This window comes from Astyanax mexicanus, chromosome 16, assembly GCF_023375975.1.
Source record: "Astyanax mexicanus isolate ESR-SI-001 chromosome 16, AstMex3_surface, whole genome shotgun sequence".
Taxonomy (NCBI): Eukaryota; Metazoa; Chordata; class Actinopteri; order Characiformes; family Acestrorhamphidae; genus Astyanax; species Astyanax mexicanus.
This window is the reverse complement of record NC_064423.1, coordinates 35,707,729-35,721,474: the sequence shown is the minus strand read 5'-3', so window position 1 is coordinate 35,721,474 and position 13,746 is coordinate 35,707,729.

Sequence of the window (13,746 nt, the reverse complement as noted above, 5' to 3'; positions counted from 1 at the left end):
GAGCCCTGACCAGTATCAAGTATCCAAGCTGATCAATCAACTTAACCAGCAAGGACTATCTGGTCAACTAGCATGACCAGCGTGACCGGCAATACCAAGCTGGTCAACCAGCATGAGAAACATGACCACATTTGTAAACCAGCAAGACCAGCAAGACCAAGGGCCCTATTTTAGCGATCTATAGCACACCAGTCAATTGCAGATTGGGCAACTGGATTTAGGGAGTGTTGGTGTGTCTCTGATATAGTGAAGGCGCAAAAAGCAAGCCTTGCACAGTTCGAAACCACAAAAGGCATAAATTAATTCGCTTAATTATGTGTGTTTTGAGCATAACGTGACATAAACAATTAGTGTGCTAGTCATCATTCCCTTTAAGAGTCAGGTGAGCTCTGACTCTGGCGCATTAGTATCTTAACAGTGCAGCGCTTTGTGCGTCTCAGCAGAGGATACTGACCTGCACATTTATTATGAAGATACGCCAGCAGCTCATTTAAGGGAACAGCAATAAAATTAAATAATTATTCTTTTTATTATTGAGCTAAAAGATGGGTTGATGCAGATTGATGGGGTGTAAGGTAGGGCACCAAGCATGACTAGCAATACCAAAGAAGACCAGCATTGTTTCAACCATTTTTACCATCCAAAAAACAACTTAGATCATCTAAAACCAGCTACCAGTAAAATCTGGTCCTGAGCTGGATCTTTCAGCAGTTCTTTTTTTTTTCTGTGGACGCTTAAACCAAAAGGGCTGTCTTTGATTCTTTGATGTAGCTTAGGGTCCTGGCTCACTTCCTGGTTCTCAGTTTTCAAGGTTTGACCAGGTTTCAAGGTTCCTGCCCTCCTGCGCTGCTGCGTCCACCTGCAGAGTATCGGGTTAGTACATTACCTTTAAAAAACAAAGCCTTTGTCCTGAGTTTAATGCTCTCAGATGGTCTGTAGATAAACGGTCATCAGTTCGATGTGTTTGCGCAGGAAGGAGGCCTTGGGTTGTAAGTCATACGCCTTACACAAAAAAGCACAAAACACCTCGTTCACTTACAGCAAAGCAGCAGATTATATCTGCAAGTGCTCTCGAGATAAGACTGACCTTAGCACTGTGCAGGGGAGAGTGCAGCCTAAACTATTGCAGAGTGAAATGTAATGTCGATTTTTTAAATGTGGTGGAACCCTTTTAGATGACATAGCAGTATGCAAACTGATCATGAAGTGTTACTTTAGGAGAAGGCTTGACGGTGGTCAGCGGTCTAGAGCACTATGATCAGAACGTGACTTGTTCAAATCCCGGTCATTCAGCTTTCCATCAGCAGGTGACATGGTTCTCCAAACCATCACTAAATGAACTTGATATAAATGGAATTTCATTTTCCAGCAGAACTTGGCACACTGCCCACACTGCCAAAAGTACTAATCGGTCTTATATAATATTCTAATTTTCTGAGATACGGATTTTTGGGTTTTCATTCATCAACAATAAAAGAAATAAACACTTAAAATAGATCACTCTGTGTGTAGTACATCTATATAATATATGAGTTTCACATTTTGAACTGAATTACTGAAATAAAGTAACTTTTCAATGAGAAAACATTTATATATATATATATATATATATATATATGTATATATATATAAAAGTGAGCTAGCTAACATTACATTAATGGTGAGCTAGCTATTAAAATACTGTTAGCGGCAAGCTAGCTAATATAATACTGTTAGAGGCGAGCTAGCTAACATTATAAAATTAATGGCGAGCTAGCTAATATAATACTGTTAGCAGCGAGCTAGCTAACATAACAATGTTAATGGCGAGCTAGCTAATACTGTTAGCGGCGAGCTAGCTAACATAATAACATTAACGGCGAGCTAGCTAACATAATAACATTAACGGCGAGCTAGCTAACATAATAACATTAATGGCGAGCTAGCTAATATAGTACTGTTAGCAGCGAGCTAGCTAACATTCTAACGTTAGCGGCGAGCTAGCGAACATACTAACATTAGTGGTGAGCTAGCTAATGTAATACTGTTAGTGGCGAGCTAGCTAACATACTAACATTAGCGGCGAGCTAGTGAACATATTAACATTATCGACGAGCTAGCTAACATGCTAACGTTAGAGGTGAGCTAGCGAACATACTAACATTAGCGGCGAGCTAGCTAATATAATAACGTTAGAGGCGAACTAGCTGACATAATAATGTTAACGGTGAGTTAGCTAACATAACCGGGGAGAGAACTATGGTTAATAAAAAGTTAGCCAATGGTACCGAGGAGAGAACTAAGGTTAACTGAAAGCTAGCTCACATTAACGGCTAGCTAGCTCACATTACCAGTGAAACAACTAAGGTTAACTGAGAGCTAGCTATGTCATAATTACTGGGGAGAGAGCTAGCTATACTTTGATTTCCAATACAATAAATTATTTTCTACCAAAGAAAATATGACTACATTTTTGTGTCTAGAATCTAATTTATTAATGTCTTAAAAAGCATTAAATTTGACTTGAAGTTATGTAGATTAGTGATTAGATATTACGTAAACATGCTAAGTTGGACTCTATTGCACACTGTGTAATAGAGTAATTACTACCTCACCTGGTCTTTTTTGCACACTGCAAAATTTGCACACTGTCTTGTTATTTATTATTCTTTGTCTGTATGGTGTTGTATTGTCTGTCTGCACTTTTGTACTGTTGCACTATTGTTCTGTCTACACTGTGTTTATGTGCACCATGGTCCTTGGAGGAACGTTGTTTCGTTTCACTGTGTACTCTGTATATAGCTGAAATGACAATAAAAACCACTTTGACTTTGACTTTGACTTTGAGTTTAAGCTATGACATCTCGACAGAAGAGTTTTAGTCAGTCTGTTTGTGTCTTTGGATTAATTAATCATTCTTAATCAGATATCCACCTGTGTTTCAGACTCTCCTAGACCTACTAGTCATGTCCATCCTTGGCCCTGGGTTGCCAGATATGGAACACAAAAGCAGGCAAACACAACCTGCTGCAGACTCAACATGGCAATGTGGCATAGATGAGATAGCTTGGATCCTAGAAGGACTACCAGACAGATGCAGAGCTGGTTAATTTTCTCATGAACAGGTAAGAACTGAGTTTTAGCTAAGCTTAACTAATCTTGATTATTTTTTTATTTATTTATCAATGCTACTAGTAATGATGGACATTTCAAGCTATTTCAACATTTGAGTGCCCACATTCACACTTAGTTGGGTTATCAAATCAGCAAGTATTTAAGATTCAACTATTAGCCATAGTGCAGGAACAGACAGGTCAGAGCTGTTTACCTCAGTAGCAACCTGTGCATCATAAAAATATGACAGAAACCCAAAGATTGAGTCTGTATGGATTAAATTGAGCTACAAATGTGATTTTAATAGCCACTGCAATAGTTCTGGCAGAAGGGGCCAGGGCAGATTGTGGTAGCCAATATACACATTTGTCTTCTTGTTTAGGTATATTTTTGATATAATTTTATTGTATCATATTTAAAATGACTTTTGCTACATACAAAAAACACCAATCAAAAGCACCTTAAATGATTCCATCATACATGATGTTTGTGCCAATCAAAACCATTGTATTTTGACCAATCAAACACAGGCATTTGTACAATGTAAACTACATGCAGTACTGTATAATAGCACAGTGGGCTACTCTGATTACAGCAGTTCTGCATTTCTGAACAGAATAAAGCGGGGCTTAAGCCCAAGAAAGTGCTGTGAAAGGAAGGCACCCCTGACCTCATATCGAGTTAAAGTTCTCTCTACAGATTACCAAACCCAACACAGTCATAACTCAACGTCCAATCTGAGAAACATGTTGCTGAGGAGTGATGGAGTAAGCAGCTAACAGTGGCAGCAAGGTCACCACTCCGAATGTATCGTTAGCATGACCTGCGGCCCTATTTTCATGACTTTCGCCTGCGTCATTTAAATAGCAACAGTGCTTGTGAATATATCTTCACTGATGGGTGTGGTGGTCTGGAAATGAGGTGTGTTAATGAGGTAAATTTCTGGCGTATTGCTGGTGTCTCTTGTCAACGAAAAACACAGGTGCACCACTGACTGAATACAACCTAGACAGACGTCAACAGTCAGATGTTCATTGCTATCTTGGCACATGCCCAACGTACGCACACATGGACATGCAGCAGTGCACAAACCCAACTACATGAACATTGACGCTCCATAAGTTAGATACATCACATTAGTAATGTGCAAAATCTGTAACAGTTGATAGTGAACAATGAAAAGGAATTAATCCTATAATTAAGCAGTTTGTCATGTTTTGTTCTTTAGTTATGAGCTTTTAGTTTTGGGGATTTTTAGGGACCTTTGTGGTGAAAATATGTAATTTCATTTAGCATGAGGAATGCAGGTATATGTAAATGCATTGCTGTGCGTGAAAAACTGTGTTTTTTACTGTATTGTTTTGTTCATTTATGAAATACTGTCAACATGTAGAGAGCAATTACATACTAGACATAACTGGAAAAAGTTTGGTCACCTCTAATAATTTACATGATTTTTCTTTATAAATTATTGGTTGTTCAGATCAGCAGTTTCAGTCAAATATATCATATAGCAGACGAACACATTTATATTTATGAAGTGATATTAAGTTTTATATGATTTACAGAAAGAGTGCAATGATTATTTAAACTAAATTTATCAAAATCACTGATGCCATTATTTAGAATATTTTTTCCTCTCCTAACACAGGAATACTGCTGCTTTTAATTTAAAATAAAAATGTAAGGGATTCAAAAACGTCTTGAAGCAAAACGCAGTTTTACATGCAGCCATAAGGGGCTTGTAATTGAATTGATCATAGCATTTAGATCTTTCATTGAGTTGCTTAGAACACTGTTCAAAGCTGTCTTTGAGTCCCCCGTCAGAATAGAGTTCTGTACAGTGTTTAAATGTGTTTACTTGTTTCTGTGATGTTTAATACGCTATAGATCAGCTGTGTTCATGCTGCTGCAGTGAACCTCAGCCATGTTTTACTCTGGATATTTAGGGGCCCACTAATGGATTCTGCCATTTACAGCCAGAGAGGGCTCTTCTGTCAGAGTCACAGAGCCGGAGAAGATCATAAAACCGGCCACAAAGGACTCCAGAAGCCTTCAAACTCAAAAGCTTCCTTTAATGACATATTGGCAAATGTTTATACTCGTGATAAAAACGTTGGTCTTTGGTTCAAATAGAAAAATTACAGTTGTAATTTCCATAAATGGACTTTGATGCCAATATCAAAGTATAAAACTCATACAGAGCCGGGTCTGTTGTCCTCCGCACAAAACGGAAGCGGATTTCTCTGAATAACCGTAGAGGAATAAATGGGATATATGGTAAAACCCAAGGCCAAATCCTCCTGTTCCTCCGGAAACATTAATAACTTGATCCTTCTGTGCAAACCGGCATAATAATTCTGTTACATCTCTGTAACAAATCCTCGCATGCAGGCAGAGAACAGATATTCTGATGTATTAGAAGAGTCTGCAGTCTAAAACCTGCTTTATCTGGATCCTGCTAGTCCAATAGCGGCTTTTAAAGCATAGACCTGAATCAAAACCTGAATATTTATATATTAGTGAACATATCTAATCTCACACACAGTTGTGGTGGAATTACTTTAAGCTGTTATTTTTCTGAGACAGAATGAGCAAAAATTTAGGAGCCATTCCACAACCCTAAGGAGTTTGGCAAGTACAAAATAGCTAAATAGTTTTTTTTTAATGTGTTGCAGGGATAGATCTTTATTAATAAATTTAATCTTTTAAAAAGTTCAATAGAATAAACATGAAATATCTTCGGTTTATACTGTCTGCCATCATATAAAAATCTATACTCTGACATTCAGTCTATTTGTCTTTATTTTTTTTTTAAATAAACTATCCATAAAAAAAGATTGAAACAATTTTTAAGAACCAATTATCCATAAAACTTTTAGTAATATTAAAAATACTAATCTTGCTTAATGTTGTCACATGGAGTTATGGACTGAGTTATTGGGCGCAATGCTCATTGCTATCTTACACCATGCACCAACAGCCTTTTTTCCTTCCACCTGTGTCAATTAAATAGCAATGGTGCTTTAAAATATATCTACGCCAATAGGTATAGTGGTCTGGAGATGAGGTGTGTTCAGATACGTTTTTGGCATATTGTTTGCTATCTTGGCAACAGAACCCAACTTTTACATCAACACTAAACAGTACACAAAATAAAATAACATTGCTGTTCCTGAAAAATGACCTGCTTGTGCACCTTCACAGCATGAACGAGCAGGTTAGTTTCCTTTGCTGAGAAGCATTGGACATGTCCAGGTAGTTGCACCATTAAAAAAGCAATCCACCAACATCAAAGTGCACTTGGCTTTAAAAGGGAACAGCAAGTGATAAACTGATTAGTTTATTTCCTGTTACGCCCAAAATACACCCATGATTAATCAAGATGAGTCAAGTCCTGCTGGAAAATGAAATCCGCATCTCCATAAAAGTTGTCAGCAGAGGCAAGCATGAAGTGCTGTAAGATACATGTCTCTCCAAACCATCACTGATTGGTGGAAACTTCACACTAGACCTCAAGCAGTTTGGACTGTGTGTCTCTCCACTCTTCCTCCAGACTCTGCTCCCTTGATTTACAAATGAAATGTAAAATTTACTGATGATCAGTGATGGTTTGGAGAGACATGTCATCTGCTGCTGTTGATCCACTGTGTTTTATTATCAAGTCTAAAGTCAATGCAGTTTTGTTTTCCCACAAAATCTTACAGCACTTCATGCTTCCCTCTGCTACTGACAACTTTTATGGAGGTGCGGATTTCATTTTCCAGCAGAATTTAGTACGCCAAAAGTACCATTAGTCTTTAATAGTCTATAATATTTACATTTTCTAAGACGTGATTTTTTGGGTTTTCATGGGCTGTAAGCCACAATCACCAACAATAAAAGAACACTTAAAATAGATCACTCTGTGTCATGTTTTAAACTGAATTACTAAAATAATATAATAACTTTTCAAAGATATTATTTTTTTTAGATGCACCTGTAATTTGCTGCCAAGAAGATTATTCAAATATCTAATTAGAAGTTTTCCAGATGGCTACCAAAATATTAAAAAAAACCCTCAGCTGATGCAGATAAAAACGTATGCATCAAATTCTTGTTTTATGTATATTGATGATATGCCGTATAATTATTCAGCCCCAGAAAATAAGAACAGTTCAAAGGAACCATAGAAAGCCCAATATTATCAAGGCATTCATGTCGTTCATATATGAGTGTGTACATGCATACCCCTTCAGCTGGCAACTCAATCAAATCCATTTCTGAAAGACAGTATTCAGTACCTGCTGATATATGCTCTTTCATTTCCCCCTCTCAAATCAAAGCTATACGATTGAAATAGCATCTCCCATCCCTCAGTACAGACAAATCAAAGCCATGCTTTGACCCAAGAGTGCTCTGTTTTGGTCCTGAAGATCTTCCACCTTGAAGAGTGTAGATCCAGCACAGCAGGCTCTAATACTCAGATGCTATATTTAAAACCAGGATCAGGTGTGCTGGATTATTGTTAGAGCTCCAGGACTAGAATTTAACACCCCTGCTGTAACACTGTCAAACCAAGCCTCTTACTGGCTAACTCTGCTCAGAGGATAATGTTAAAAATTTTAATATGAATTAGTGATGTCAATCTATTCAAAATGTATAAATCTGTTCAATTACTACTATAGTCTGTGATCAATCATGATTAAAATTATATGCTCGTGCTTTCTTGCATTGTGGGGAGGGGAAAAAAAACTATTAAACTGTCCAGAGTAAACGTTTTACATTTTAATAATCATCAAAAATATATTTTTAAAATTAGAATCTCTTAATGTTTGTAATAAAAGTCAAACACAACAAAGCTTAGAACTGTCATGGAGGCCAAAAATATGACAGACACATGCGAATCCCAAACACACAGTTTATTAAATAAATGGCTAAACTTATAAGAATGGTCAGGGACAGGCAAGGTCAGTAACAAAAGGGCAGCAGAGACAAGCAACATACCAGAGTAAGCAGGCAAGGGTGTCATACACAGAATATCCAACAATAAGTAGAAGGACACGGCAAAATTATATTCAAAATTACAAAAGAGGTTAGCAACTAGAAAGCTAACAAAACAACAAAGGACTAGGCAAAAAGAGTGGTCAAATATACAAAAAGAGGTTGATAACAAAAATACAAAAGCAAAGAAAACACAGGGTAGAAAAGCTATGAAAATAAATTTAATACCAGGCAACGTAGAACAAAAACAGGGGGCTATTTATACTAGGAGTACCAGGTGAACCTAATTAGAGGGCAGGCGAACGCCGAAGAACACCGAAGCATCACATGATCAGGCATGTCTGTGAGGTAAGAGGCAGGTGCATCCTGGGAAATGGAGTCTTTATTAAATAAATTAGAGTTTGTGGCAGGCAGACAGCGACAGGATTGACAGTCAATAACATTAAAATTTTCCTCTGAACTCTTCACAGTAGCAAGGCTAAATAAACGTACTAATATGTCAACAGGATTGATAAAAAGAGATATAAAGAATTATGGGAGCAAGTTGCAGCAACACAAAATTATTAATTTGAGCGCTTTGCTTTTAGATGGAAATAGCAAGATGACAAATTCGTATATAAATGTTTCAGAGTAAAACAGAACTAAGAGAATATCATTTGTGATGGCGCCCCTGGGGATGGGATAGGGGCGTGGTCACCGTGACCCAGCAGTCAGGAAGCACAAAAAGACACAGACACAGGGAGTGAATGAATTCAAATCATACCATTATTATGGTAACCCCCCCTTCACCACACCTAAACAATTCAATTCAATTCAATTTTATTTATACAAAGGTTGTCACAAAGCCGCTTTACATGAAAAACAGGTCCACGCCTCTTATGAGCAGCACCACAGAGATGCCAATTTTATGGTGACACAGTGGCAAGGAAAAACTCCCTTTAAAAGGAAGAAACCTTGGAAGGAACCAAGACTCAGTCTGAGGAACCCATCCTACTCGGGTTGACCCGCTCAGTACAAACAAACAACAAACAAATAACAGAACAAAACAGTACAGAGAATTAATGTGAACTATGGCTAATATAACAGGTACTAATTTATGAATATAAGAATGTGATGGGCACAAACTATAGAGCTATGGCTAATACAGAAACAGATACTGAGTGTGTTAATGTTAATCAGTACAGGGTTGCAGAGCTGGAGAACAGCACAGCGGGCAGTGGAGAGCCAGGCTGGGAACATCAGGAACAGGGCATCTCCATACATGTAAAAGAGATAGATAGAGAAAACAGAAAGGAAAGGAAGAGAAACAAAAAGCAGAAGTTAGAAACAAACTTAACTAACTTAGTAACTTCAATATTTTAGGCCCATTTTGCCATTCTGACAGGGTTTTTATGCCGGTCCCAGGCTGCTCAATCAGTCCAATGCAGGCCAGCTGGGACAGACAGGGGCTGTACAAATTAATTTGTACTTGGATCCACCACAAAAGAGCACACTCTACACATGCATTTCTGGACAAGCTGAGAGACACATGACTGACAGTGTAGCCTGTTTTACATGTGTTGCCCTGCCCGCTTCACCAGAGTTACAGTTGCAGTTATTGACATTCTTACCTTGAGTAACTATGCTAGTGCATTATGCAAAAATGGCATTTTCTTACCCCCTTCAGGCTGTAAGTGCAGGCATTGCTTTGGTAAACCACTAAGGGACTCACTTTTTACATGCATTTCTGGACAAGCTGAAAGATACAAAACCATCATTGAATGTAGACTAAGGCGGTAGAGTAATATTACAGGTCAAAATGCTGCAAAATGCTGCTTTGAAAATGAGCTTCGATTCATGTAGGAAAAATCAGTGATTTCGTTTTAGTTCTTAGTGCTCTGCAGAGGGAAACTTTTAAAACCACCCTGCCAATTAGAATAGAATACGAGATGATGGTCAATGACATGGCCAATTATCATTTAGACCTTCACCTTGCTTTTTATTATCATTCCATAACTTTCAGTGTGAAGTGAGGCCCTTTACAAATTACCTTGCTGACAGGCTGTCAGCATCTCAGACTAATGCAGTTGGCAGAGCCGCGGCTCTTAGAGAACAGTGACAAGAGTTCACCAGCCTACATAGTGCAAGCTCCATTTAGCTAAATGGATGGTCCGCCATCACAGCCTTAAAGCCATTATACAACAGTCTGCTGCAGAATGAGGATGTCAGAAAAACACATTAGTGAGTAGGGTTGCAGCCCCGGTGCGATTAACTGTTTGTTCGCAGGTTTAATTGCTGAGAATTAAGTGCTTATTTGTCACCCTGACAGTTCTGATAAACAGCTTCTGTTATATATTGAACACATGGAAGTACTTAAATGTCATCACTGATTGACATCAATATGTCAAATATTTACACACTGGAAGCGATGGGTGTTTTGTGTCTATGATTTAGATTAACTTTAGATGGCGTAGGCTGCCGTGATTACCGCAGCTTAAATGAAAAGAAAAATATAAAGATTGATCTCTGTCTGATAGCTGTCTTTAGCTGATAATCACCACTGCTTTATTCCATCTGGATCTCAGTGCAGGAAGTATAGTGTAGAAAATAGAATGTAAAATGTATAGAGTAGTATAGGAGATTATAAGGAGCATTAAATGAAGTGTAGAGTACTATAGGGAGTACAGAGTAGTATAGGATAATATTGGGAGTATAGGGTTGTATAGTGTAGTGTTTTGGGTATGTTAGTTTTGGGTAGAATATAGAGAATATGGTATTATAAGGTTGTATAGGCAGTAAAGGATAAGATTAGGAGGATTGGTAGTATATAGAGTACAGGGTAGTATAGGGAGTATAAGTAGCATAAGGTAGTATTGGGTGGAATAGTATAGAATTGGGATTAAATCATGTTATAAGGACGTATAAGGAGTGTAGGGTAGTATAAGGCAGTGTAAGGCTGTGTAGGGAGTATAGGTAGTATCCGGAATACAGGGTAGCATAGTCTCTTATAGGGTAGGATTCCATAGTATAGTGTAGTATTGTTAGTATAGGGAGTACATCATAGTATAGAGACTATAGGGTAGTATAGGGTGCTGTAGAGGACCAAAGGTGTATATTGTAGTATAGGTAGTATAGGGTACTATATTGTATTAAATGAACTATAGGGTACTATAGGGAGTATTGAGTAGTATAGAGAATTATAGGGAAGTGTGGGAAAGTAAATGGAAGTATAGGGTACTACTGGGAATACAGGAATACATATAGTATACTGTATGTTAGTTTTGGGTAGTATATGGAGTATAGGGTAATATAGGGTTGTATATGCAGTATAGGGTAAGATTAGGAGTATTGGGTATAGAGAATTAAAAAGGAGTATGGGGTAGAAAAGAATACTATGAGGAGTATATCATACTTTAGGGAAGTATAGGAAATATTGGATAGTATAAGCGGTGTAGGGACGTGTAGGGAGTATATATTGGTATGGAGTACAGTGTAGCATAGGCCCTTATATGGTAGCATTTGGTAGTATCGTATAGTATTGGTAGTATATGATAGTTTAGAGAGTATAGGTAGTATAGGGTACTGTAAAGTAACAAAGGTAGTATAAGGTAGTGTAGGTTAGTATAGTGGTGAGTAGGGTAGTATAGGGTAAGACCGGGAGTAATAAGTTGGAAAGGGTAGTGTATATTTGTATTAGTTATTATATGGGAAATATAGAAACTTAAGGGTATTTTAGGGTAGTGTAATGTAGTAATTGGTGGTAAAGTAAAGTACAGGGTGTATATGGTAGTATAGAGGGTATAGAATATACTATAGGGTAATGTAGAGAGTATATGGTAGTTTAGGGAAGTATAGGGCACTATAGGGTATTATAGGGAAGTATAGGGTACTATAGGTTAATAAAGGGAAGTATAGGATACTGTAGGGTAGTATAGGAAAGTGTATAGGGTACTTTAGGGTAGTATAGGAAAGTATAGGATACTATAGGGTAATATAGGGCAGTATACGGTACTATATGGTATTATAGCGTATTATGGGAAAGTATAGGGCTCTATAGGGTAATGTAGGGAGTATAGGGTAGTAAAGGTTACTATACGGTAGTATAGGGTACTATAGGGTAGTAAACGGTACTATAGGGTAGTATAGGGTACTTTAGAGTAGTAAAGGGTACTATAGTGTGTAGGGAGTATAGGGTAGTATAGGGTAGTATACGGAAGTATAGGGTACTATAGGGTAATGTAGGGAGTATAGGGTAGTGTACGGAAGTATAGGGTACTATAGGGTAATGTAGGGAGTATAGGGTAGTATAGGGAGTAAAGAGATACTAACCGCATGTTCCTAAAAATGTTTACTTTCTGTCTTTTGTTGCTCATCTGCTAAACTAAAACATGGATCCCTTTTTCAGTCTATGCAAACAGTTCAAATCTCCACTTTGGGAGACTATTAGCTCTGTAATTATAAGTGCTGTTGGCTCAGACAGATGATTGGTTACACATAGGCATGGCCGGAGGCCCTACAGAGCATGCTCAGTGCATCCAAGGCCCCTGCTGTGATTGGTCTCTTCTGAATCCTTCTCACCAGAGACAAGCTGCTTGGCTGCATGCACACCAAATAGCCACCATTAGGCTCCATTTGCAAACAGAGCGGAGGGGCCTGATGGTGCTGTGTTAGCAAGCCAGTTTAATCTGCTACAGTGTGTGTGTGCCTGGAGGACAATAAAGTTTAGCTTGTCCACATGAGTACCCTTGATATTGCTTTTTTATTTTGCATCTGAATTGCTCAGAGTTGTTCAGCTTTTGTTTTTCTCTCCCCGCCCCACCCGTCGTGATAATGAGCCAACGCTTTAGATGGCTATCGACTGGCCTTGGGCAGAAAAAATGGAATGGGCTTCAATTTTAGTGGCCGATCAATAGTATTGTAACAATCAAGGAGACCATTCCATGCTGATAGTATTTTTTATTTTAGAGTGTATGGAAACGATGCTACAAAGGGAATGCTCTACTCTTGGTCTTACGTTAAAGCAGGAGTCTCTTTGCATTGGGTATTTATACTGGTTAGTGGTTTGTCCCTTTAGAAGTGTAACCTGGAGTTCTGTTGAAAGTGTGAATTCGAGGGCTTTTGAGTGTATAGCAGTGTAAGCACTCAGTCTGTCATCAGAAGATTGCAGGTTTGGTCCTCCATTATGCCACAGTCCCCAGTGGCAGGGAGTCCAAGAGAGCATAATTGGCCTTGGGTGGATAGCATGGCCCTGCCTCTCCACCGTTACTCCACCAACGTGATGCTAGCACCTATACTTTGAGCAAATTGACGCTTGTTAGAAGTCAAATCCACCAAGCCTACAAACTTGCATATTTTCAGCAGCAAAGGTGTCAAAAGTATTCAAGTTCACTACTCTGTAGGTAGAAGTGTAGATACTAGGGCTTAAAACACTTCTATAGGAGTTGAAAAAGTATCAGCTCATGCTTTTTACTCTTCAATTAAAATTGTAAAAGTACTGGTTTCACAACTATTAAAAGTATAAAAGTAAAAGTAATGTAAGGGAGAAAAAATGGCATTAAAAACATATTTTTCTAAAAAGCCATAATGACAGTAATGTTTTATTAAAATGTTAATGTTCATAGATTTGGGTTGCATTAGGCTGTTCCCTGTTTCAGCTGCATATACTGTATGCCTATTGAAAATTAATGTATT